The 27,413-nt window shown below is 41.8% G+C and overlaps 1 protein-coding gene across 5 annotated transcripts in view; it reads left to right on the top strand.

The window, feature by feature from the left end:
• Positions 1-812: 812 nt before the first annotated feature.
• LOC122788226 (solute carrier family 25 member 39-like) overlaps positions 813-27,413 on the top strand; it is a 389,064-nt gene continuing 362,463 nt past the window's right edge. The window contains exon 1 of one of the 5 annotated variants that reach the window (XM_044055249.1): positions 813-868. The gene's annotated coding sequence lies outside the window, so the exon portion shown is untranslated. Of the gene's footprint in view, positions 869-1,770; positions 1,792-2,090; positions 2,432-12,409; positions 12,607-27,413 lie in introns of those variants that run through there. The other 4 variants (XM_044055252.1, XM_044055251.1, XM_044055253.1 and 1 more) reach the window with 4 other exon arrangements.

Raw genomic sequence — 27,413 nt, forward strand, 5'->3', positions numbered from 1 at the left:
CCCAGAGGCTCCCCTCACTCTGGAACAAAATCCCAATCCATGTCAGGCAGAGCCCCTCACTGACCCTCTTCAAGAGAAATCTTGACGAATGGATGGGAGATCGTAAGTTTACCCCTGGGATCTCTTCTGTGTCGCTGCTTGACAGAGGCACAGTAAACAAACCTTAAAAGGGCTACCTTCTGTGACCTACTATACAGAGGCACAGTCAACTAATCTAAAAGAGTGGCGAAAGCCAAACATACTCTGGCTAGGCTTATACATGCCCTAGTGCAGATAGCCTAGTATCAACCTATGAAACTATATGACAGCCCAGCCATGAGCATTATAATTTCAACAACTACTGCATTACGGGGACGATTTTGACTTTGAAGGAAGCAAGCTCTGATCAGGAGGTCTGCCCCCAGAAGGGCATTGGGGTTACAAACACAAAATAATATGTAGTGACTACTACTTCCTGATAAATACGAGTTACCCATGTGTACAAATTCAAGAAAAGATAAAAAAAAAAAAGTGTTTTTTTCCCCGTAGTATTCCTTTAAATATCCAACTAATAGTACTAATCTATGAACCATAAGGCCATTGCCTGTGATTCCCAATCCGGTCTACATTTGTTAAGTAAATTCAATCAACTTGGATCACTAGTTTTAGGCAAAGTAATAAATTGCATTTTAAAATATTAATAGATTTATTACCCGTTTAAAGTAACAACTAGCTGTTAATGCCCTAGAAACCTTTATGTACCCAGAATTCTAACCTATCTCGTTGCTGGGTTCAACTTTGAAGTAGGGAAATAACCTCCCTACGGTAAGTGGTGTGGAAGCCATGCAGCCAGGAAAGGTGTGTTAAGCATTTGTTTTCAGTATACAGGGTAAGCACAACAATTTACAAGGCAACTAATTTAGAATAAGCAAGTTTAACGTGGACTCAGTACTTGTTTGTATGACTAAGGTAAAGGTGCATTTTTTTCCGTTGTATTCTACGGAAAACCTAATTTGAAAGGTGTAAAATAACCGAAAACGAGAAAATAAGGTTAACCTGTGAGAGGTAGATTGAGGACATGCTTTCCAATTGTCTGTGCAAGCACGATTCAGTGGGTCTTTTGTTTTACAAGCAATAAGTAGGAGGCGGTTTGAACAATGCCCCCACCCTAGCATGTCCGTAAAAAGTAGCAGTCACTTAACTCAACCTGCCTTTCCTGTTATAAAGTTTAACCGTAAATAAAAAATGCTGCTCTCTCACTCCATTTTACGCCCCTTGTGGTCTGTGCTACAGCGGACTTTGATCAAATTTTCTCCACCAACACCTTCTTGGTTAATTCTTGGAAATATAACTTCCCTGTTTGGAGTTCTCTCTCCTTTCTGTTGACAGCAGCAAGCATTGAACTGCATCATTAAGCCTTTTCAAACGTACAGATGTCATAGGATGCGCACGAGCTGTTTATTTTGTCACTTCAACTACTCGGGGCAAGCCGCGTCCCGTAACCTCGGGAAAGGAGATACTTGTCCAAACCACCTCAGCGGCGTGTGGTTCACTGTTTTCTTTAATAAAATAATGGATACCACCACAGTGATTTGTTTGTTTTTAAAGCAAGCTTTGCTTTTTCAATTTATTTTTTACCTACCGACATTGTGAACGATTTTTCGACATCAGCTATACAATGCTGATTGTATATCCGGAGTGGGGGATGGGTAGGAGTATTAAATTGCTCCGGCGAAAAGATAGTGTCTTAAAGGCACATGAGCTAATATGTCGGAGGACTAAAATTCCATTTGACAGCTTAGTTTATACGGGGTGAGGTTGATGGAATTTTCAAGCCAAATAAGTACGGTGGGACAGCTGAATGTAAGGTGTTTTGCTAAAAACATAGTTTAGGACAGTGGAACAGCTGAATGTGAGGTGTTTTTCTAAAAAAACATATGTAGTCTGGGACACTGGAAATGCTGAAAGTAAGGTGTTTTTATAACAAAGTACTTGGTTTAGGACGGGAAATTAGCATACCTTGTCGCTCAGATGTGCGATAACCTGCCAGTCAATGTGGACACGCCCTAACCAGCGCAGCACCGCCCGCGAGGTACTACACTGGTAGATTACCGCGAACAATCTTGCATGGAGAACTTTGTATTGGTCCTGAATCCTGATAAACATCAGGAATGCACTCATTACATTTGAGACTGCTGCGGCGTTAAAATGCTTAAAGCATGTACTATTTTTTAATAAAACCATAAGTGAACACTTTGAAACCTGTGAGTCCAATACCCGCTCTCAGACTCCCATGAAGACACTATAATGTAAACGGTAGAAAGTTGAAGTAAAAGTTAATAGAAAGCTGATGCAAATTGGTGTAGAAAAGTGGGTTGAAAACAAATCGTTATCATGGTAATTGCATAAAGAAATATTGAACACGGGATAGCTAAAATTCACCACTGGATGGGTAAGAAAATAAAATTATACAGTTAAGTGACTTAAATGCCTTGCAAACAGCCTAACATATTAATTTGATAATCATACTGAGAAGACAATTGCAGAAATGTGGATTTAAAAACCGTTACACCAGTTGTCCCCGGATACTTTACATAACTAACAAATATAATATATAGCACGTTGACTTTCAGATTAGTAGGCCCCAGAACATGGCATGGAAAAATTAAGCCCCACACTTTTAAGTTTCTTCCTCGTTGAAAATGTATCCTTCAACGGTATCTCATTAGGAGGAACATTCCTCATTTTAAGGTTTAACTATTCCATGATGTATATTGTTTCATATTGAAAAGGTCAGTCACATGTTCCCTGTTAAGGGTTTTCACAGAAATCCCTGGCAATATATGTTGAATCATGATAATTCTCAAAGTAGAAGTATAAAGTAACATTTTATATATGCTGTGAACGTTCTAACTAATACTGTTAATAAGTGTACCACACGTTGTCATTTATTCCACATTATGAGGTGGTGATATTCCACTTTATATGGATGTAAGGTGGTGAGCTGTGACTAAAAAGCATACTGTAGTTACGAAAACTAAGGACAAGGACTTGTCAAAGCTACAACACACTGGCTGCAAGTGTGTATCTCAGGTACACCTCATTACAAAGGACATTCCTCATTTTGGGTCTTAAAAGCCCACATTCCTCGTAATTCTACATTGAAAGGGTATGTTATATATTCAATGATACAAATTTTGTAGTTGATATCTGTGATGACAGTTAATACCGAATCGTATTAATTCTTCAAAAGAACTTTTTTAAAGTAACATATGTAACCATCTTGTGAGCTTCCTAGTTAAAGTTCTTAGTAGGTTGGTAGTGAGTCTAATGTCTCATTAGAACACTTCACCTAACTTAAATAACTCTGCAAAGCCAACCAATCCTAGTACTGTACCCATTTAGGACTGTTAATCTACTGCTCATCCTATCTCTAGGAGTTAGGGAAAACTACCCCAGCAATGTTGAGCTCTCTATAAGCAACTAAAACCAGGAGAAGACATATAGTGAATCAATTTGTTATCCTTCTCAGCTATAGCGAGCATCATCTGCTCTCTCGGAGCCTTATTCTACAACTCTGCTTTTACTCTGATAGTAAATACTATCACAGGAATATTAAACTTAGAAATATCTTTTAAAATTTAATATTATACTGTAGAGAAGGAAATGTATCCTATCTGTTAGTTAATATGTATGTCAAAGTCTCTTCTATGGAAATTGTATGTCAAAAGTCTGTCCTTAAAACTATGTTTTGTAAAAAAAATTGTTCTCGTGGAGCTTTTCTCCCTGGGCCTCCACTGAAAATGGACCTGTAATCAAGTTGGACTCTCCCGGTCAACAAATGTGAAATAAATGTGTGTGCCACATTTTATCCATTTGTGCCATGTTATGGGGGGAGTGTTGAGAGCGAAGTTTCTTCCATGCTGAGGAGGATATGGTAGCTATAAAAAAACTGGATAAGTTACATCACATTGGTTTTATTTATTCAGAAAACAGATGAACTTAGTATTTGTGTAGCAATTACTAATTTGAAAAAGGCTAAAGAATACACACTGTGTCAAAACATAATGTTGTGAAGGACTGTCAGTCAGAATGATGCAAAACCCAGGATGTTCTTTGAAGTGGGTGCATGAAGAAATCTGTTAAATCCTTTTTTGATTGTTCTGTGTTTGGATGTGTATGGGTTTATTCCTGTGTAATATAAATGTTTTATCTGATTTTCACAAAAGATTCCTATTTTAAAAAAAATGTAAAGCAGAATGACTGTGTTACTGAAACAGAATAATATTACTAATAGTAGCCAAAAGTCGCTGTTACAGTAAATCTTAAGATTCTTCTACATTCACCCCTTCCTATAATGTGGAAGAGTGAAGGCATTTGCATTGTTTAGGTGGTTGAACTCCTGCATGCAAAGTGTTACAGGAAGAGCTGTATACACTGTTCGATTCTGAAAGTATGGTAGCATCTCCAGGATGATAGGGATAAAAGTCAACAATGTTGTGTTGTGACTTTCGGCTTTTCCCGGTTAGGGGTCGCCACAGCAGAACTCCGGTCCGCTAATGATTGGCAGTTGATTTTTACGTACCGAGTTGCCAGCCCTGACGCACAACCTTCAACGAAAGTACGTCCGTTTACGCATGTCTCCATGCAGAAGATGCTCTAACTGAGATTCGAACCAGACAGCGTCTTACTGTGAGGCAACAGTGCTACCGCAGCACCACCACCACCGCGGCTTATGAACCAAAGTCAACAATACTCTACTTAATATACTTACAGCCATAAGTTTCCTGATTTTTGGGTGCTTTAATTGAATGGCTTCTGCCCTACCACAAGGGTTGAAGATGCATGATTACTACAATTTGAGGCTGCAGAACCCATCACTTCTAATATATATATATATATATATATATATATATATATATATATATACATATATATATATATATATATATATATATATATATATATAAATAACACCCCTAAGGAATTCTTAACTACGAGCACTCATAAAATCGTCTTAAGGCCAGCTTCGAGAGAAAAATTGCACAGGACACTAAGGACAATCACAAGGCTTTCTTTAGTTATCTTAGGAGCCTGGGTGGGAATTCCCAGATATGCTCAGAATTAGTCCAAAATGACAAAAAGTACACCGAACCCACAGACATTGCCAGCATCCTAGCTGACAGGTTCAGCGCAAACTCCCCCCCCCCTTCCCCACCAAAAGGGCAAATATCTATCCCAGCAGAGTGCTGCCCCCCTGACATCTCAGATGCTCAGGTAAGAGCCGCCCTCTCCAAAGCAAAAAACACAGCATCAGTGGGACCAGACGGTGTCCCGGGCTGCGTCCTACATGAACTCCAAGAAGAACTAAACCCAAACATAAAACTACTGTTCAATCTCAGCTTTACTACAGGATATGTACCAAAAGAGTGACGTACAGCAACAGTGGTCCCTCTCCACAAAGGTGGTGCCTCAACGGATCCTGGAAACTATCGCCCCATAAGCCTGATTAGCTTGGTCTGCAAAGCTATGGAAAGGATCATCATGGACCTCATAAATAAAGATATTGGGGACCTACAGACACTGGATCCTACCCAGTTCGGCTTTAAGGGCAGATCCTGCCTCTTAAACCTGGTTGATTTCTTTGAAACAGTCACCAAGGCCATTGACTAGGGGAAGGTGGTCCACACAGCCTACCTGGACCTTGCAAAAGCCTTCGATATAGTACCCCACTCGGGCATTATAGATAAGCTCACCAGCTTAAATATAAACCCCTATGTCACTAGATGGGTTGCAAACTGGCTCAAGGACAGAACCCACATGGTTAGAATTGCTGGAGCCATGTCAGACTCCAAACGAGTTACAAGTGGTGTCCCACAAGGCTCAGTCCTGGGACCTCTCTTGTTCGGTATATATTTCTCGGAGGTACAGGCTAACACGGAAGGACTGTGGCTTACCAAGTTCGCAGATGACTGCAAACTGGGCACCATAATCGACTCTCCAGCCGACACAAGCATCCTACAAAAGGGCCTCATAGAAACAGACAACTGGTGTCAGAGCCATGGCCTCAAGCTAAACGTCAAAAAGTGTATAGTCATCCCCTTTGGCAAAAACAAAGTGCCCACAAATTACCACATAGGTGGTAATCCATTAAGTACGGAAGAAGTAATTAGGGACCTGGGGACCCACGTTGATAGCAATCTCTCATTTGACAATCACGTGGCCAAAGTGGTTAGAAAAACATTTTATATAGCCCACCTAATCATGAAGGGATTCACATCTATATCAGGGGAGGTCATCGTGCCTTTTGACTCATCCCTCATCAGGTCCATAATTGAGTACAATGCCTCTTTTGGGATGTACCTTACCAGACACCTGCAGCAACTGGAAAGACCCCAAAAGTACCTCACCAAGAGGATCAAAGGGCTCAAACAGATGCCATATGCTGCCCGGTTAAAGAAACTCCAGCTCTACTCAGTGGCATTCTGCCTGCTCAGAGGCAATCTGTGCCTGACGTATAAAGCCATGTCCAACCCGGAATTAATGGACATGCTGCACCTCAGAAAATCCAAATCCCATCGAGCTACGCGCTCGAGAGACTTGAACCTCAGCACTGAAATAAATAGGACATGCTGGAAGGACAGATTCATAACCCAGAGGCTCCCTTCACTCTGGAATGAAATCCCAGTCCAGGTTAGGCAGAGTCCCTCATTGACTCTCTTCAAGAGGAATCTTGGATGAGTGGATGGGAGATAGTAGGTTTACCCCGGGTATCACTTCTGTGTCACTGTTAGACAGAGGCACAGTATACTAACCTCGAAAAAGGGCATAGCAAAATTAATTTAAAATGGGTGGCGAAAGCCAAACACACTCTGGCTAGGCTTATAAATGCCCTAGGGCAGATAGCCTAGTATGAACCTATGAATCATAAATGTCTTACTGAACAAACCCTTGCTATTCCCTAAATAATTGCCCTAGAATACAGTAGCCCTGCAACCATCGATTGTGTTGAAATGCTTTTTGTAGTCCCAACTAAGCTGCTAGCTGCCATTTCTCATTCTAGCTAGTTATCCCAAAACATATTCCATCTGACCTATGTGCTTCTGCTCTTTCTCCTTTTTAAGTCGTAATCATTGCTGTTTCACACACAATTCCTCAACAAAGGATTGTGATATCTCTAGAACACTGTGCTTGTGGCGTAGATACTTACATGATCTTGTTTTATGTAAAAATGTAGTGTGGATAGAAATAGCCATCAGATGTATATTGGCTATAAATTAAAGTACGTCTCAATAATAATAATAATACTTGAGATTGTAAGATTACTGAGAAAGTCGGATATACTCTAAGGAATACGATTTACCACAAAATATATTGCTTAAACTTGTCTTTGTGTGTAGCAGATTTGGTTTGGTGTTGTAAATGAACACATCAGACAAGGCAAAATTTTAGTTGAGAAGTATTCTTCACACTGTCGCATGGATGGGGTCAGAAAAAAACTCTGACTTGCAGTGTTGTTGTTCTTGGGTCACACTTGATTTATATTGCAAGTCAGTGGACAAAACCATGATGACTGTGATGCATGCAGCACATAGCTAATTAACTGACTGAACACAACAGTGAGAGATCCAAACTTCAAACACATTTTCTTAAACGAAAGCACTGTAGTCGATTAAAAAAAAAAATAGCTTGAGTGACATACCATACCTCAGAATTGCAAGGGTTCAAAAATAAGCTATAACTGATTTTATGTAGTCACATGACCAGGTAATTGGTCTACACCAGCAGTGAGACTAGAATTGATTAGGCTATCTAACTGCACTTTCATTTCAGATTCTCTGCATAATTCTCTTATTAGAATGTCTTCATATGGATGCATAACACAGCAGTACATCCTGTGGGGCATGACCAGAAGTGCCAAAATGTCAACACATGACAGTAGGAACCAGCGACTATTCTAGGTTCTGGGATCATTGGACTGCATTGTTAAGACAAAAAAATAGATGTCATTGTCATGTTGTTGTGGTTTGTCTTTTCGGCTTTTCTCAGTTAGGGGTTGCCACAGCGGAACTCCAGTCCGCTAATGATTGGCAGTAGATTTTTTTATGATGCTGAGTTGCTGGCCCGACACCCAACATTCAGTGAAGGCACGCCCATTCACACATCTTTTGGAGGCTACTCGACCACGGGAGGGGGGGGGTATGCAGACTCCACACAGGAGGCACTCCAGCTGTGAATCGAACAGGAGAACCTCTTGCTGTGAGGCAACAACACTACTGCTGTACCACCGCGGTATTTCATACAAAGGCAAATTCTTCTGGAGATGCCGAGTTGCAGACATTTGGTTTTAAGTGACAACTACTCTTCTGGAACAAGCTACCCATCTATGTCAAGCAAAGTTCCTCATTAGCACTTTTCAAGAAAAATCTTGATGAGTGGATGGAAAATAGGAAATACACCCTGGGGATCACTTATGTGGCTCTGCTTGAGAGGGGCACAGGAAAATAACTTTCTTGGGTGGCGTAAGCCAGGGAACCTTGTTGGCTAGGCTTACTTAGGCCCTTGGGCTGATAGCCTATGTTTACTTAGGCCCTTGGGCCGATAGCCTAGTACCTACCTATGAACCATCCCGTGTTGGCAATGAGCAAGTCCTGGCAAGTGCAGATGGAGAAGATTAACTACATGGCAAAATATTGAAATATATAATTATATTATAGTATATGAGCTGTAAGGAGTATCATTTCTTTTAAATTATTTTTTGTTGCTTGAAAACTTAATTGTGAATTTGTAGGACACAGTTATGATGACATTTGCAAGCTAGTCCCTAAAACTATTTGATATACTTGTGAGATTTACAACCCCCAAATTAAGAATGGCTGTTGGAAGTCACTTTTTATACTTGTAAATGGTGGCACAATCCTATATTACAGCAAAAGCTGTATTTGGTTTTGGAACTTGAGGGTGAAATGAGAAGTGAGAGCTTCTCTAAATGATGCTAACTGCACCTGTTGGGCTATGAGAATGTATTTATTTGTTCTTTGAAACTGGGAAAGCCTGACTGAGCCAGTGGACTATTTTCAGTGGAGGCCCGGGGAGAAAAGCTCCACAACAGATCCAAAAACATTTAAAGAGTAGATGGTGAGTAATTTTATAGAAAGGAAGAAAAGCCCTGCAACAGACCAAATATTCTGTATAGGGAGTTACTCTGGAAAGCAGGATATTGACCCCCCTCCCATTCCCGTTTGGGGAATATGCTAATGCCATTGAGCAGCATACTGTACAGACTGATAATCTAAAGGCATATGTGGGCACGGAATAAAATACAAAAAAAAAAAAACAGCATCGTTGTAATAGCTAGTGAATTTAATCGCTTTATTGTTCTTCTTTTTCCATAGGATGAGACTAAAAATGGTTAAGTGAGTTGAGTGCTCTAGTGGTCATATTGCATTAAATAAAATTTATAGTTGATCCTTAGGAAATATGATATCTGATCCTTAAATATAATGTTCATTCTCAAAGGGATACCATGCAAAGCATTTTTATACAGTACAAAGATGAATCTGTCTTTCAGAATGTTCATTTTTGGAGCTGCTTTTATTTTGTAGATCTGATTTCAGTACTGACTTTACAGCATTACTTGCCACTTTTTGATGGGTAGGCTGATCCACTAAGCTTTCTGTGTTTCAGGGCTGTCAGATTTTTTTTTAACTTTTTATGACCTAATGTAGCCTGCAAGCCTTTCCATTAGTGCCTGATTTGCTTGTATTGTAGACTAGATTTTCATTTTATTGCACACAGTAGGATTTTAGCAACATATCCCAATAACAGCAATGAAATATCAAGTATTAGTGTACAAAGGACAGAAGTCAGTTTTCCTGTAGTTTGCGATTTCAAGTATGAAATTACCAGCCATTATGTTTTACTAAAAGCCCCCCCCCCCATATGAGTTTCTTTAATTTGCAGAGTGGTGACGTGTTTGGGTTAAGGAGCTTTCTCTGTGTTAAATCTTCTAAGCTAATGCTTGATTATCCCAGTACTTGTACAATATGATTGAAGAAGTCTCCCTGTGAGCACAGCATCATTATGATTCCTATTAAATTCAGTGGAGTGGGGCCATCCCACTAATGGAGAGTTTTCCTAGAAGATCTTGGCTAGTTAACTACACAATAAAAGTAAAACTAGTGCTAGAAGTTAGTGTAATGAGTTGTTACATTCAGCACTCTACAGATAACATTCTGTTCCCTAAATGAATAGCCTTAAATATTGTTGAAGCTGTTGTGCCAGTGTTAAACTTTTTATTTGTAGTACATTGCTCATCAAGTAGTTTTTGTAGATGGGGTTGATCAGTTGAGATAGAGATGTTTCATTCCAGTGATCAGAGTATAATTAGAAATTGGAAGGAGTAGACAGGTGAGGGAGAAGTAGCACAAAATTGCAAAGGTGCTAGGTGTTAAAAGTACAAAATACCAGTCATGTTTAATTACTATTTATTGTATTTTAAACACATTTTATCAGTGACGTGAATACACATACAGTTGTTGAAGAGAAAACCTTTAATTTTTTTTTTACAATTCTCATTCACTCCCACGTTGCATAGATTACTCAAGTCCCGTCTTCCCTTAAATTTCTGTTCTCTTGAACATTATTCTGCATGGATTATTTCCACAAATTTCATTTACTTCTATGTATTTTTTCCTTCCATATTTTATAGCTGCCATCTCCAATTCTTTTATTTTTTTTCCTACAGTGTTCAGTAGTTTAGCTACTGTAAGAAAATTAATATTTTGAGGGGTTATTTGATATTTATTTTGAGCAGGTGAGTACTCTATACAATGAAGGAACCTTTCAACCCACAAACTAGAGAAAACTAATAGTAACACTGGTGACTATAATTTTGATTGTCAGAAAAGCAAGCAAGAAGGAATGAAAGTAACTATCCTGGAATCACAGCATCTGTTGTTACATTTTGTAAGCATCAAGTCCTAGCTGGCACTATATAGTCAGTATTTTAACCTTATAATAAGGTTATGTTCATTATTTCAAAGGTGCCAGCTATGACGAGCTTCACAGTCAGACTCTAATATTCCTTATTTTAACATTTTAATAAGGCTGTGTGTGGACTTCTACCCTTCAAAAGTGCCAACTAGGACTAAATGCTTACAAGATGTAACCAAAGTGATTATGTGATTCCATGACGGCTACGTGCTTTGTCGTCTGTTAACTAAACACAATTACATATAGCAAGTTAACTGCTCATAACATGCTTCTTTCAGTATTTTTGTTGGGATGGTCATGCCGTCCTATTCACATATATATATATATATATATATATATATATATATATATATATATACATTTTACCACTTTAGAGATATTTACACATTCTAAGTTAGTGTTTTATTCCCGTGGTGGTCTTTTTTTTAACATAATGTGACATAACATAAACACTGTGACCTGGCTACTCTTATTTTGTATTTTAACCGAATCGTCTACTTCAGATACGTTTCTTGAACAGCAATAAATTATGACTTTTTTGGATTTAATGAGTCTTCTTGTATATCTTTGTGGTTTCATTTTTTTGTGTCCAATGTCAGGTTAAATAATTTGAACTAATGGCAAGTGTTTTTCTCTCCTAAATAAACACGAGCTGTAATGTATCATTTGGGAAGGGCCTTCAGTTTTCTGGTAGACAACATCCATGGTAGCCATGTTTTTCACACACACACACACACACACACACACACACACACACACACACACACACACACACACTGCTCCTTACAGGTTTGTGCAGCTGAGCTCCACTCTGTTAAGATTTTTCATCACAGTGTAATTATTTTTACCACTGGAAAAGAGGAATCTATATACAGTTCTCCCTTTCTAGATACAAATGGGGATAAAACATATCTAACATTAGTAAATTAACAACTCTTTGATTATGGTCTCATGCTATTCTGAAAGCTTGATGTTAGTCCAGTAACTTATGCTGACAATATAAAAGGTATCCTATTATCTTTGTGTTCTACTGTTTTCTGTCAGTGGACCAGCAGGGAATTTCCTTTGTTTTTTTCTGCTGAATATCACAGGGTTGTGGCTACAAAAGTACTTTTGATCAGCTCACCCTCCTTATCTGTCAGTAAATATTTAAATACTCATTTACTCTTGATTACCAGAAAATTACATTCTCTGTACTGAAAAACTGCTTTCAAAAGTTATGCATACATACATGCATTCCCATTTTCTGAAAAATACAATGCAAATGTAAGTTCATATTTATAATCAAGCAAATGACATTTAGCTTGAGCTTTTACAAAAGCCTTTGATTCCACCTGTAACTTGGATTGTTGTCAAGCAGTGTGATGCTTCCAGACTCAGCCTTTTAAAGGCTGCAGATTCTGGGCAAGTTGCTTGTTGGCCAGCTAGTTGATTGACATGTTGTTTTGCTGCAGAAGTGCAGCAGTTGAGAGCAAGCTGGGACAACGAAAAGCTCTATCTCACTGTGGACAGAAGCATGGAGGCAAGACCTTGGGAGCCCTTAGGGTTTAAGATGTTACCCACTGATCGGGAAACATGAGTGCTAACCACTGCAAAACAGGAGATATTTCCACTTAGAAAGAAGAAGACAGGGTAAGGGAAAAATGAACAATAGCCTTTAGGACATTTTCTGGTGTTGTATAGTAAGTACTTGCTCATTCTGAACGAGTGAGTCTTTGTTAATGATAGCTAGCTGGTACTTAAATGTACTAACATCTGTTAATGTGATAGTCACACTGTATTTCTCAGGATCATTGCTGTGTGTGTACTTTGTGCTCGATATTTACCAGCAAACAAAAGAAGGTGTTTCCTGCACCGTGGTGTTACAGAACATGAGTCTGCATTGGGAGGAGTACTTGTGGTTGACATCAGGATTTGGTGCATCTGTAGTTTTAATAAAAAAAACTACATTTTGTGAAGGGGTCATAACTGTCCAGAGTCAAATATAATATTGTATTTTGGAATTTGAGTGTAAGTGTTACTTGCCTGACAGAACAGCTTCTGCATCGCTTTCCATCTGCTGTTGACTGTGTAACCTTTGTAGCTTTGCTTGCTTGTGAGATTTAGCAGTTGTATAACCCTCGTTTTTTAAATTTGGTTAGAGTAGATCCTGATATGCTCTGTACGACTATGTTGTATCCCACATGTCCTGAAATCTCTTAATGAGAGTTGTACTTAGATCTTTGCTGCTGCTGGGAGGCACCAACAATCAAACAGTCTGTTAGGGATGTGGCTATGCTGCTTATGACTCGTCACTAAAGCCTTGCTGTCCAGGAACTTAGGTTAAGTTGTGTGTCTTGGCTGGTTTTGCGTACCACATGGCTGAAATTGCTGATGTTCACAATATAAGCAAGTGCCTTTTGAGGGAACACATGTATTTTCTACAGGACTGTGACTAGGAATTCTCTTCTCCTAGAGTTTAAGAACACAAATTCCTACAGTTGTTTCTTAGAGCCCCTTAATCTTGCAGATTCCTGGACGTGTGTGTGTGTGTGATTTTTTTAAGTAGTTGTCTAATGGCACAGGAGCTGCATTACTAAAAGCTAATGGAATCATGACAGTGAACAGTATTATTAAATTCATAGTCAAGAGTTTAGTTTTGACTGATATCCCAAGTAAACTGCTTTATTGCTGTTTTCTTTTTCATAGTAACGGTGAAGGTTATAGGTTGTTTTTATTATTTGTTTTATGTATGAATTTCTTCTGCAGTGCATCAGTGTTACAGAAGCCTGAAGTACACTTATTTTGTGCTCTACCTGGGTTTCGTAATGGCAGGGAAAAAAGAAACGTTGCAATGGTCTACTCACAGGAAAGCATTGCAAACCAGTAGATATGTTTTTGATAGCTGGGATAAGCTATGTTGTGATACCTTGTCTTGATGTTCCAGTATCTGTTGAGTGTGAGATTCTTTGTGTGATCTAGTAGTTTTACCTTCTGCACCCTGAGAGCATTGTTTGAAGTACCTCGGGTTACATTCTGGTGGGTGACAAGTAGACAGACTTTTTCTTCTGAATTGTATGACTTGCTTAAATGCCAGCAGCAATGCATTTAAGGGTGTTTGTGGGAGTATGATTTCTATAGTGCGCAAGGCAGAGCGGAAGAGAGACACCTTCTTGTTGACCACTGACATTGGCATGATCCAAGCCTTGAGCTGTTCTGCATAGTTTTGTTAATGACAACCAGACATTTTGAAAAAAGTGCTTTTAGATATGTTGGTACATCTGGTGATATGCTGTCTCTCTAGCACCTAGTCATGGAGTTGTAGATGACGTTTATATCATAGTATGAAAAGGATTTTTTTTTTAGTACTGCCACCTGAGGGGGAGAGGGTATTGGCTTATATGTTGGGAAGGTGGCCTAATGGTTAAGGTGTTTGCCTTACTAATAGAAGGTATAGGGTTTGAGTCTCAAGGGATAATTGGCTAGGCTTAAAATGGCTCACGAGCAGTTAGTCTAGTACTAATCTATGAGCCTATGAACCTAATGCTAGGGCTCTTAGGCCTGCTTCTAGTCCCACTGTACATGGCCTTAGTATTTTTGGCCTCATTCTTACTTGCCTGTTCTGTGTCTGGAGTTAGTAATGTTGTAGTGGGCAAATGAGTTCAGTGATGCTGTCTAAGGGAGCCCTTTGATACAGGAACAGCTTTGCAGTATATTTACATCTTTCCCAGTCTTCAGTCAGAAGTCAGAGTTTGGCCCAGACTGGGGTTGCAAGTTTACCAGATCATGCTTGCTACCACAAATTCCACAGCCTGTCTTGTTTTTTGCAGTGTTTCACTGAGAAGTATTCAGCTTTTCTGAAATTAAGTTATGCGTTATTGTTTACTCCCCCTACTTACCTGGTGTATTTGGTTATGATAGTGGGGGTGTGGTAAAAGACAATAGTAGAAAAAAAGTTTTAGGTCAACACTAGGAAAAGCTGTCCCAGTTTCTTATAGTAAACTGTTACATGTATGGTACATGGGCTTGTTTGTTTCATCTGTGTTTATTTATTTGTATTAGGGGAGGGGTTAACCAACCTCCCCCATCCATTATGTCAGAGTTGCCCAGATTAGATTGTTGGTCTGAATCACTTAATTAATCCCTAAGGCAATGTTAAACCTGGACCATTGTATTCTGACTGGTGGGTATGTGATTTTCTGTGGGAACCTTTTTTTTTTTTTTTGATACTACAGAAGGACATTGTAACTTCAGTTTGTCTCTGTCTCAGGTGGACTGAAAGTAGTAGAATTCAGTTTAATAGTGCTATCAGCGAAAGAGGGAATAACCAGGAATGCAGTGGTGACCAGTTATGATCCTGGGTATTTGTGGATTCAGAACAATCAAGCATTTGAAAACCTGAAAGACTGAAAGTAGTGATTCATTAATTTAGTCCAGTTATTGCAGTTAGACTTTGACATCTATGACCAAACTTTCCTCAGGTACTATGGTAGGTGGGCTGTTTCTATGATTATGTACCTGGCTAAGTGTAGGTGTTAGATCTGATTCAGTTGTAACAGTAGGGGCTATTTTGGTTATATATATATATATATTGTCCTGTGTTTACTTAATAAACTATGCATGATGAACCTTTGCTAGTATCGAAGAGTTCTTGTGAAGACTCCCTCAAAGTGCTTGTAGCTGGTAAGGAAATTAATGATATTGTACCCTTAGCACATAAACCACTGTTGCCCCATGGCAAGCACCGCATAGTCCTTTTAGGACCATGATTGAAGACTGACAGCTACATTGTATGGTGGCTAGTTTACAGTTGTGGGTTTAGTAGTTTGCTTTGGATTGATCTTTGAGTCTGAAAAGAGAACACAAAGGGGCACTAAAACAAAAGTTCTTGATTAAATACAAGTATTTACTTACTAAATAACGCATATGAAGTTTTATGTCTGTTTTTTGCCCTTGCTGAGTAACATGTCTCTTGGGGTATGTGTGAAGCAGCTCTGTACTTATAGTTTTATGTAAAAAGCAGTGTCTGATTGCAAGTGCCTGACGAAAAAAAAAGTAGAAGGGTGGTCAGAATGCTTGAGACACATTAAGACCTCAGTGTTTACTCCTGGTACAGTTACATAAGTGTCAGCCATTTCAAAGAGTTGCTTTGATGGGTTGTACATGGCAGAGGGGCTTGAGTGATAAACTGAATGCTGTTAATTCCTGTACTCTGTATACCATATGCTTTACATTTTAGGGAGCACTTCTCTTTATAAAAGAGGCTTGCCTGGTGATAGTTTGGGAAATACCATTTTCACTTTAAAAACATTTTTGTCGTCTGTATGATCTCTCGCAGCATGTTAAATATATGGCATATGTGTGTGCATTGTGGAGGCCACCCCATGCTAGTAAAGAACTACAGTCTTGGAAAGCTGTTTACGGCTGATACTTTGATGTGCATTCACATATGCCAGCTTGTTTTGGAACATTTCTAGATTTAATGCCCTGCTTAATTTGAAACTGCACCCTCTGCATATTACAAAATTGCCTGCTGAGAGCTGGAAATGGACATTTCACTGATTTTTGTAGAACAGATGAGGGCCTGTATGTATACCAAATAAATGTTGTCATGAAATTATCTAGACTATCCCCCCCCCCCATTATATGCTGAGGTGACAGCCATTTGTCCTGAAGGTGTACAAAGCACCTGAAAAAGAATATTCCTAGATGTGTTTAAAATTGGAGCAATGTATTTGTTTGAGTTCCTAGAACCTAGCATGCGCTTTCTTAACAATTATCTTATGAGTCATTGGACAGCATATTCTTTTCTTAAAAATGGCATATGTAGCACATAGTGTGCTTTTAAAGAATATCAAATTATTTTAGTCCCTTGTACATGGGTGTGCAGTGTGGACAGTTAAAACTGGTTTATAGGAAGAGGAGTGCGAACTGTTTCAATTCATTGAGTATTGTAACAGGGATACACAGTCAGACAATTATCTTAAAACAAATGACTTGTTTAACCGGTGAGTCACGTGTTCAATGCATGGTAAATATTTATCTGATGTTGTAAGTCTTCATTCATTCCTTACTGATAGGAATTCAGTTCCGTCCTCTGAACCGACCCAGCCAGTATACAAGCTCGCGCCAGCCAAAAACTCTGAGCCAAGTCCTACCCGTAGTGCCCCTCTTCTCCTTCTCTTCAGATCTTGTTTGCCACATACTTTTCAATACATGTCAAGCCATCTCTCTCAGCTAAGTGATAGATTTTGATATTTTTTTCCTACATATCTACCTTTGAATTTGCTTATACCCTTTCATAACAATTATATATCTCCTGTTCTTTCTCTTATCTGTGACCTTTATCCTTTTCCTACCTGTTTTTTGGTAGTCTAAGTACCATTGTTGGTATGGCCCCTCCTTCACCCTTGTGGTAATCCTATTACCATCATTGGTATTTCCTTTCCTTCTCCCCTTTCTTAAAAAAAAAAAACAAAAAAAACTTGTATATCTTATACTTTATTATTATTATTATCATCATTTTCTTCTGCCTTCTGTGGGGTTTCTGCTTGTATTTGACTGTTTTGTGCAATGGTTTTTACTTTAAATATGTCGGACAAAAAAGGAATGATGGGATTCAAGCAATGTGATAAGTGTGGGCAAAAAATGTCCACTTTGGATGGACACTCTGTGTGTCTACTGCCTTGGAGTTCCCCATCTCCAGACTCAACCTCCTTGTGACCTGTGTAAAAATGTATAGTTCTCGCACTCTTGCTGAGTGCAAAAACAAACTCAGACTTAAGGGCTTGTTATAAACCTCTTTTTCAGAGGCCCTTTCTGAGGTGGAGGTCTCACCACCTCCCAGGAAAGAGAAGAAAAAGAGAAGCCATTCGGTTCCGAATTCTACGAAACCGAAGCGTCCTGACAGTTTCTGAACCGAAAATGGCAAAATCTCCACCACCCATGACTAGTTCTACAGGGCCGAAGCTGTTGGCAACCACTGAACCAACAAATTCTACACCTGCTTCTGTACCGACTAAATCCTCAGTACCAGAAACAAACTCTGCATCAAAATTGGTTCTGTCCACTGCGCCAAAATCTGAAATATTACCTAGGACCAGATATTCTCAAACTATAGATCCATTCCTTGGACAACAATATATATCCCTTTTCTGGAAAGACCAGACTCTCCTTTCGGAGTATCTACACAGCCCACCAGGAGTCTCTCTCTGAATTAGACCATAGTGAGGCTTGTCTATCAACCTTTGGCAGCTAGATGAATTCCAACCCTGACCAGGACTTCCCTTCCACCTGGAGCCAAAGATGTCCTTCAAGGATGCATCTGCAGTCCTTACAAATGGGTAGTCCTGTCGTCAGGCAGCCCTTCGGTCGGCCGGATTCCAAAGTCTGGGTCTGGCTTCGGCTGGTGTCGCGCTTCACCCGACGTCATAGCTGCAGTTTTTCGGGTATAAAGGCATCAGCCGACGCCATTTTCCTCAGTCTTTCTTGCCGCGTGGCGCCCGAAGCAGAAGCTGTTCGCAAGTGCCGGTCGGTCAGAACCAGAGGTTACTACTATCGAATACTACTTCGAGGACTTCTAAAAAGCTAAGTACCCCATTGGGGACTCTTTCTTGCCTCAGCCGATGTCAGAAAAAGTGAATAACTGTTTAACTTGTGGGAAACAAATACCTCATAAAGATTTCCACTCTTACTGCTTACCTTGTTTAGGCCCAGATCACGACGTAGCAGCTTGTCTAGCCTGTGCTTCTTTTAACCGTCGGACGCTTAGACGTCGGTCGGAATTTGCAGAGCAGTTTTTCGGCTCTGATTTTGCTTATATCATGCCGTCGGATCCTCCGACTTCACAAATAACCAAAAAACGCAGGGAAAAGGACCAACACTCGCGGTCCGCGGTTTCGGCCGAAACCGCTGTTAAGCCTACCACGAGTGTCTCGGTTTCGGCTGAAACCGAGCAAGCGGTTCTTCCCCCAGCCGAAAACATGCCTTCTACCGAGGCCTCTTCTAACCTGGTGGAATCGTCTTCTGAAATCCAACCTGCAGTTGCGGTTTCTCAGGAATTATCAGACACTGTTCCCTTGGATATTTCAACCCCTGCACGTGGAGCTGCTAGGCCTCCTGCAGCCATGTCTATTAAGGCCTTTGCCAGGGCTAAAGCAGCTAAAGCTTCAAAAACTGTGCCTGTCAAGCCCCCCTCTCACAGGCCCAGCACCAGTTCCCATATGCTTTCTTTGGCAGAGGATCTCATTTCTTTAATTCGTGGATCCCAGCCTCATCCAGACAGGACCACTCATCCTCCTCCAGAGAAGAGGCCTAGAGCAGAGCCCCCAGAGCCAGTATCCACAGACGATTCCTCTGATGACTCAGAACATACAGATCCTCCTGAGGCTCCTTATTCCCCTTACGAAGACTCTGATGCTGAAGAGTCCTTACCTTCAGCCTCTCCACCTGAGGAATTTTCCTTTGGGGAAACCTTGCATGCTATGAGGGAACAATTTCAGTGGCAGGGCCAAGATTTCTCAGACTCCAGAAAAAGGCTTAGAACCTTTCTACATTTGCCACAGCATAGGCCTTTAGCTATACCTCCAGTTCTTTCTGTTGTAGATGGTGCATTTAATGATGCTTGCACTGCTCCTGATTCATTACCTCCGGCCCCTGCTAAGCCCGATAGGTTCTACAGGGTCCCGGTCACTCATCACCATTTATACAAGGCTCCTTTTGCAGATCCAGAGACTATCTCCCAGGGCCCTAAGGCTGTAGCAACTACATCTGCTAAAACCCTCCCTCTGAAAGGGAATCCAGGTCCTTAGAGAGATGGGGTAAAAAAGTTTACACTTCTGCTACTCTGTCAGCTAGAGCTTTGAACTGTCAATTTCATATGATTCAATATCAAGAGTTTATGCTAGACCAGTTAACTAAAAAGCTGTCCTCTGAAGAATCTTTAGATAAGAAATATGTTCAGGAAATGGTACATAACATACAGCAGGTTAGTAACCATTCTTTAAAATGTGGCTATGATGCACTGGAGGCTTCCTTTAGATCAGCCATGACTGGCACAGTTATCAGGAGACATGCATGGTTGAAAGAGCAGGCATTACCAGACCATGTCAAATCAAAGCTTTTAGATGCACCCATGGACAAGGTCAATTTATTTGGTTCTCCTGCACAGCAGGTACTGAAAAAGATGGAAGAGAAGGCGAAATCTGTACAAACAGTGAAAGATTTCTTACAGGTTCAACCTCCAAGGTTTAGTAGGAACTGGCCCTCCAAGAATTGGTCCTTTCCAGACTCCTCTAAGACACAGAGAGGCAGGAATAGGCGTTCAAGAGGCAGAAACCAATCCAGGGGTGCCTACAGGGGACGCCAGTGGCAGGGTAACAACCAGCGAGGCACAGACGCAGCCACCACCACTACAACAACACAATCACAGTGACTTGGCTGTGGCACCGCCTACCAGGGAACAACTGGAAGCACCCTTAGGCGGAAAGCTAACCTTATTTTCAAAGAACTGGCATTGCATCACAAGGGAAAAATGGATTTTGCAAACTATAGACCAAGGTTACAGGTTCCATTTCCATACTCTACCAGGAAAGAGAGGAATGCCAAACCTACCACCTACTCAAAGAGCAGAAGCTCTAAAGCAAATATCTCAATTATTAAGAATGAGAGCTGTGGAAAAGGTACCATCTATGGAACAAGGAAAGGGATTTTACTCCAGACTCTTCCTGGTACCAAGAAAAGACAGCAAATGGAGGCCTATTCTCGACCTGTCCGCTTTAAACACATTCCTCATTGTTCCAAAATTCAAAATGCTGACCCTACAGCAGCTTCTTCCCATGCTGGGCAAGGAGTCTTGGCTGGTAACTCTAGATCTCAAGGAGGCATACCTGCACGTCCCCATACGACCAAATTGCAGAAGATACCTCAGATTTCTTGCAGGATCAGAGCATTATCAATTCTCAGCATTGCCCTTTGGCTTATCTACTGCGCCCAGAGTGTTCACGAAATGCCTGGCATCAGTAATTGCTCATTGCAGACTTCAGGGAATACAAATTTACCCCTACCTGGACGACTGCCTGATACAAGCGGACAACAAAAGCAAGCTAACAGAAGACTTACAAAGAGTCATTTACCTGCTGCAAGCCCTGGGATATACAGTCAATATAAAAAAGTCAAGGCTGATTCCATCCCAAAGGATAACCTTTCTGGGTGCAGAGCTGGACACATCAAAACAAATGGCATTCCTAACTGCAGAAAAGGAAGAGCAACTACCTCTCTACTTCCTGGCATTAACAAAGCAGAACCATCTAACTGCAAGAAAAGTACTGCAAGCCCTAGGCTTCATGGCATCCTGCATAATTCTGGTCCCTCATGCCAGACTGCATATGAGAAAGCTACAGTGGTGCCTAAAGAATTTGTGGTCTCAACACAAGCACAGCCTAGAAACCATAATGCCAATAATCCCATGCCTGAAGCAAGAGTTCCTATGGTGAGCTCAGGCCTGTCAATCAAACACAGGATTGCCCTTCTGCAACAGTCAACCAAGCCAAACTATCACGACAGATGCCTCAGACCTCGGTTGGGGGGCACACATGCTGGACAAGTGCATACAAGGCTTATGGACTCAAGACCAGCTGCGCCTGCACATAAATCTAAAGGAAATGCTGGCAGTAAAATTGGCAATCCAGTCATTCAGACCATTTCTCCAAGAAGGTCAGTTGATGATAAGGACAGACAACACCACAGTTATGTGGTACATCAACAAACAGGGAGGCACACATTCATACCCTCTATGCCGGCTGGCACTGGACGTATGGGATGTGGCTCTGAGCTACAACATTCAGTTACAAGCAATTTTTGTACCGGGAAAAGAAAACATTCTAGCAGACATACTAAGCAGAACTACCACGGATGCCCACGAATGGATGCTGCATCCGGACATTTTCAAAGCCATCACAAGAGAATGGGGATTACCACAAATAGACTTATTTGCATCACCACTCAATCACCAGCTAAAGAAATTCTGCACAAGGACGTACCACCCACTTGCTTGGAAGGTGGACTCCCTATCTTTCAGTTGGAAAAACCTGACAGCATACGCATTTCCACCACTTCCTCTGATGCACAAGGTGCTTTTGAAGATCAAAGAGGAACGTCCAAGGATCATTCTGACAGCTCCAGACTGGCCAAGGCAACATTGGTACCCATTACTGAGGAGCATGTCCCGGGAACAAATATGGGCACTACCCCTGATCCCATTGCTGTTAACACAGAACAACTACAACATCCTGCATCCAAACCTGAAAACTCTGCAGCTAACTGCCTGGAACATTACATAAGAACAATTAACCCAAATTTATCCCAAAGGGTTAAAGACATCATCCTTGAGGCTCGTAGACCTTCAACAAGAAAGAATTATGCAGCAAAATAGAAAAGCTATCTCATTTGGAGTACTGCAAAGGGAGAAGATGTGGCACTGGTAAACATAGCCAACATCCCAGCATGGGACTTGAACTTTGTGCTAGAAAAATTGACACTTCCCCCTTTCGAACCAGCAGCAACAGCAGAATTACAATACTTATCCTGGAAGACTGCTTTCCTGCTGGCAATCACCTCAGCAAGAAGGGTCTCTGAACTACAGGCATTAATGGCAGTGCAACCCTTCCTGATCTTCCATCAAGATAGAGTGTCCATGAGAACAAATCCTACATTTATGCCTAAGGTGGTATCCAGAGTGTCTTTAAATCAGGCTATCCGCCTAGCTACATTCTTCCCCAACCCACAGAACAGGGGAGAAAGATTGTTGCATACCTTGGATGTACATAGACAATTACGCTACTACCTGGACAGGACCAAGTCCAATAGAAAAACTGACCAGCTTCTGGTAGCATATGCAACAGGAAAGGAAGGAAAACCAATTTCAAAACAGACAATCTCCAAATGGATAGGAAATTGCATTAGATTTTGTTACTCCTACCATGGAAAGAAAACTCCAGAGAACATCAGGCCTCACTCCACAAGGGCTACAGCCACTACCACAGCTTTCTTACGAGGAGTGGCTACCAAGGACATTATAGAGGCTGCTACTTGGACCTCCGTGCATACATTTGCCAAGCATTACAATTTACCTTTATACTCTAGATCCCGAGCAGGTTTTGCCACTGCTGTTTTGCAAGGGATCCTAACTACACCATAATCTCTCCTTTTTTCCTCCTCCCTAGTTTAGCTATGGTATTCTACCCATTTGTAAGGACTGCAGATGCATCCTTGAAGGACATAGTACAGTTTTGTACCTACCATAAATGTAGATGTCCGATAGGAATGCATCTGCAGTCAGGATTATCCACCCACCTTCCCCTCTGTGGTACTCCTAGGGTATTTGCCATCCTTCAGCTAGCTTGGGGGGGATCTATTATGGTGTATTTGTTTGTATATATGTACATACATGCTTATTTTATGTGTTTGCTCTCTACTATTTGGAAACATTGGCATTTATCCAAATTTAGCCATCCAAGAGGGCACCTGGCATATGGGGCAAGAAACACTGAGGAAAATGGCGTCGGCTGATGCCTTTATACCCGAAAAACTGCAGCTATGACGTCGGGTGAAGCGCGACACCAGCCGAAGCCAGACCCAGACTTTGGAATCCGGCCGACCGAAGGGCTGCCTGACGACAGGACTACCCATTTGTAAGGACTGCAGATGCATTCCTATCGGACATCTACATTTATGGTAGGTACAAAACTGTACTTTTTCTCTGCACAATCTCCAGCATATCCTCCTTCAACTTCTTTCCAGGCTTTGGAGCCCGCTGTTCCAAAATCTATGCCGGTGCCTTTGTCTTTGGTTCCTGTGATGATTCCCTTCATGGTTCCGGAACCTTCCCTCTGGACTTCGCTCCATTCAGAGCTGATTCACCCTCAGGACCGTGACTGGGGGTTGGGATGGTGGCTTAATGGCTAAGGTGTTTGTCTTACAAATACAAGGTGCAGGGTTTGAGTCTCACAAGGAATAATTGGCTAGGCTTAAAATGGTTCGCAAGGGCAGTTAGATTAGTACTAAACTATGAACTGGTCTGTTGGCACTGTGATGCCTGGATCAACACCGATTGTTTTTTTTTTTTTTTTTTTCTTCCTCCTATGGCGCTGTCTACATCTCTGGCTGTTCCAGCAGTTCCTGGTTCTTGAGAAGCTCCTATGCTTGTGGTGGGCTCGTCTGAGCGGGGTGTGACCCCTGTTCTGAGGTTGTCTCTCTCTGTTCCAGGCTCCCTTCCCTCTTCGGTGGGCCTGCCTTCCAGGTGATTGAGAGGGCTCTTGTTTCCGCAAGCAAGCAATCTGCACCTCCAGTGTCAGAATCTGATCTGTGCGTGTGTGTGCCTGTGTGTGTCTGTGCGTGCGCGTCTGTGTGTGTGTGTGTCTGTGCGCATCTTGTACGCCTGCGTGTGTCTGTGTGTGCGCGCCCCTGTGTATGTATGTGTGCGCGCCCCTGTGTATGTATGTGTGCGCGCCCCTGTGTATGTGTGTGTGCGCGCCCCTGTGTATGTGTGTGCGCGCCCCTGTGTGTGTGCGCGCCCCTGTGTATGTGTGTGTGCGCGCCCCTGTGTATGTGTGTGTGCGCGCCCCTGTGTATGTGTGTGTGCGCGCCCCTGTGTATGTGTGTGTGCGCGCCCCTGTGTATGTGTGTGTGCGCGCCCCCGTGTGTGTGTGTGCGCGCCCCGTGTGTGTGTGTGTGTGTGTGTGCGCGCACCCCCGTGTGTGTGTGTGTGTGTGTGTGCACTCGCCTGTGTATGCGCACCTGTGTGTGTGTGTGTGTGTGTGTGCGCACCTGTGTGTGTGCGCACCTGTGTGTGTGTGTGTGTGCGCACCTGTGTGTGTGTGCGCACCTGTGTGTGTGTGCACGCGTGCCTGTGTGTGTGCACGCGTGCCTGTGTGTGTGTGTGCACGCGTGCCTGTGTGTGTGTGTGTGCACGCGTGTGTGTGTGTGTGTGTGTGTGCACGCGTGCCTGTGTGTGTGTGTGTGTGTGTGCACGCGTGCCTGTGTGTGTGTGTGTGTGTGCACGCGTGCCTGTGTGTGTGTGTGTGTGTGTGTGTGTGTGTGTGCACGCGTGCCTGTGTGTGTGTGTGTGTGTGTGTGTGTGTGTGTGTTTAACTGCCTTGAAGTGTATGATTATTTCTGTCCAGACACAGACTGTCCGCCTGTTTTATTTCTAGGTATGCATTTAAATTTACTGTGGTCTTTATTCATATAATATGTGGTTTAGACCCTGCAGTATTTTATTAATTTATCTGCTTTGTTTGGCATCCCCCTTCCGGATCTCTGACAACCCAGCTATTTGTCAGGGTCTCCTAGTCCTCCATTTATTTATTGACATTTGATTACCAGGATGGTCTACTGGGCTAAAACTGGCCCATTTTCAGTGGAGGCTCGGGGAGAAAAGCTCCACAAATATAACACTTGACAGTATGTACATAGTGTAGAACAAGGTTTTAACAAAGTTTTAGCTTCTTAATGCTCCAAAAACATTTGTATACTTAACAGTGTAGAACAGTTATTTACAAAGTTTTTGCTACTTAAAGTGAGAAAGCTGATATGTACACAGACTGTTTATTTAACAGTCTAGAACAATTTTATGCAAAGCATTCCAGTTGTTGCATTAGGCAAAGCACTGTAATATTGCATTGGGTGGTGGTCTCTCTAGTAGGAAGTTCTTTTCTGACACATTGACTGGACTACGCAGTAGATTAAGATGGTGACTGTTGGTCTTCATACTGAGGAGCTAGAGATGTTCTATCCCACAAAGCCTTTCTTTCCAGGAGTGCAACTTGCAGTGAGTATGGTGACATCCATATGTGAACTCTTACCCATAAGACTTCGTGCCACAGATCAGCATTCATTCCTTCAACTGAGTGCCTCTGCTTCAGTCACCACTACTTGTCAAGGATAATCGTCAAGAAAAACATCCATTTCTGTGGTATAGAAGTGACTCCAGATTGTCCTGAAGATGACCAGTGTCTGTCCATGAAATTGGGTTAGTGACACGGTAGCCAGATAAGCTGCTGTTTCAGTGTCAGGCTGAAACCTCACCCCATCATCAAGGGAAGAAAAATGTTACAGCTTGCCTAGATGGATGCATTTGCAGTTTGAAAGTGAACCTTAAAATTTGATTTGGGTTGTGTTACTAGGCTGACTATGTTTGGCCTTACCTGCCTTTAGACTGTGCTCAGGAATGCATACTCAGTAGAATGCTGCTTAACTTTTGGTGACTTGTGATTTAGTGTCTTAGTTCTTGTCCCAACAACATCCTAGTCAAAGTAGGACATAGGAAACTTCCAGACACTGGATCCAACCCAGTTTGGTTTCTTCAAGGGCAGGTCATGCCTACTCAGCCTGGTGGACTTTTTCTCAGAAGGTCTGCAAAGCAATGGATGAGGGCAAAATGGTTCACACTGCTTACCTTGACTGACCAAGGCATGTGACACAATCCCCCACTCAGGCTTTGTTGACAAACTAAGAGGTTAGTTGCAAACCTAATGGGTAGCCAGCTGGCTCACAGACAGGACCCAGGAAGATAGAAGTGGGGAGTCCACCTCTACAAAGAGACCAGTCACAAGTAGTGCCCCTCAGGGATCAGTCCTAGGACTGCTCCTTGGCATTTACGTCTTTGAAGTCGAGGTCAACTTTGGTAGCCTCTGGCTGACTAAATTTACAGATGATTGCAAATTAGGAGCAGTCCTAGAATCCCCCACTGACACTGATGATGTTCTTCTTGTTTCACTGTTGCGGTCATTACATTTGGGTAATCTGCTGGCAGGTTGCCCGTAGTCGGCCTGATTAACAACAAAATCTTGGGTCCTGCGTCGGTTGCTGTTCCTTCTTCCATGACGTCAGGTCGTCCGGGGTATAAAACATGCAGCCGACGCCATTACATCAGTCTTTCTTGCCATGCGATGCCCGAAGCAGAAGCAGTTTGCAAGTGCCAATCGGCCGACTCCTGAAATTTTCGTTTTCTAGTTTCAGAACCGAAGTCTTCAACTTAAAGCTAAGTACCCCGTTGGGGAAACTTTTTCTTGCTCCTTACTGATGTCAGTAAAAGTTAATAATTGCATTACTTGTGGAAAGCAAATATCTCATAAAGATTTTCATTCGTACTGTATTCCTTGCTTAGGCCCTGACCACGACGTAACTTGCTGTCAGTTTTGTGCTTTATTTAATCAGTGCACTATCTGTCGTCGGTACATTTTTGCCTCTTAAATATTTTGGTTCTCTGTTTAATTATCCAGAAATGTCAGTTAGCCATCCGACTACCGGGATTCCGAAAAAACAAGACAGAGACAGGCTGCCGAGGTCCAAAACTGCCGACGACGCTTCTCCTAATCCAGTAGCCAGTTCGACGGTAATCAGTGAGGTGCTTTCACAGCCCCTGATACCCGCTACTTCTGATTCGCAGGCCTGTACTGAGA

This window comes from Protopterus annectens, chromosome 13.part0 (assembly GCF_019279795.1).
Source record: "Protopterus annectens isolate FY-2018-M chromosome 13.part0, PAN1.0, whole genome shotgun sequence".
Taxonomy (NCBI): domain Eukaryota; kingdom Metazoa; phylum Chordata; order Ceratodontiformes; family Protopteridae; genus Protopterus; species Protopterus annectens.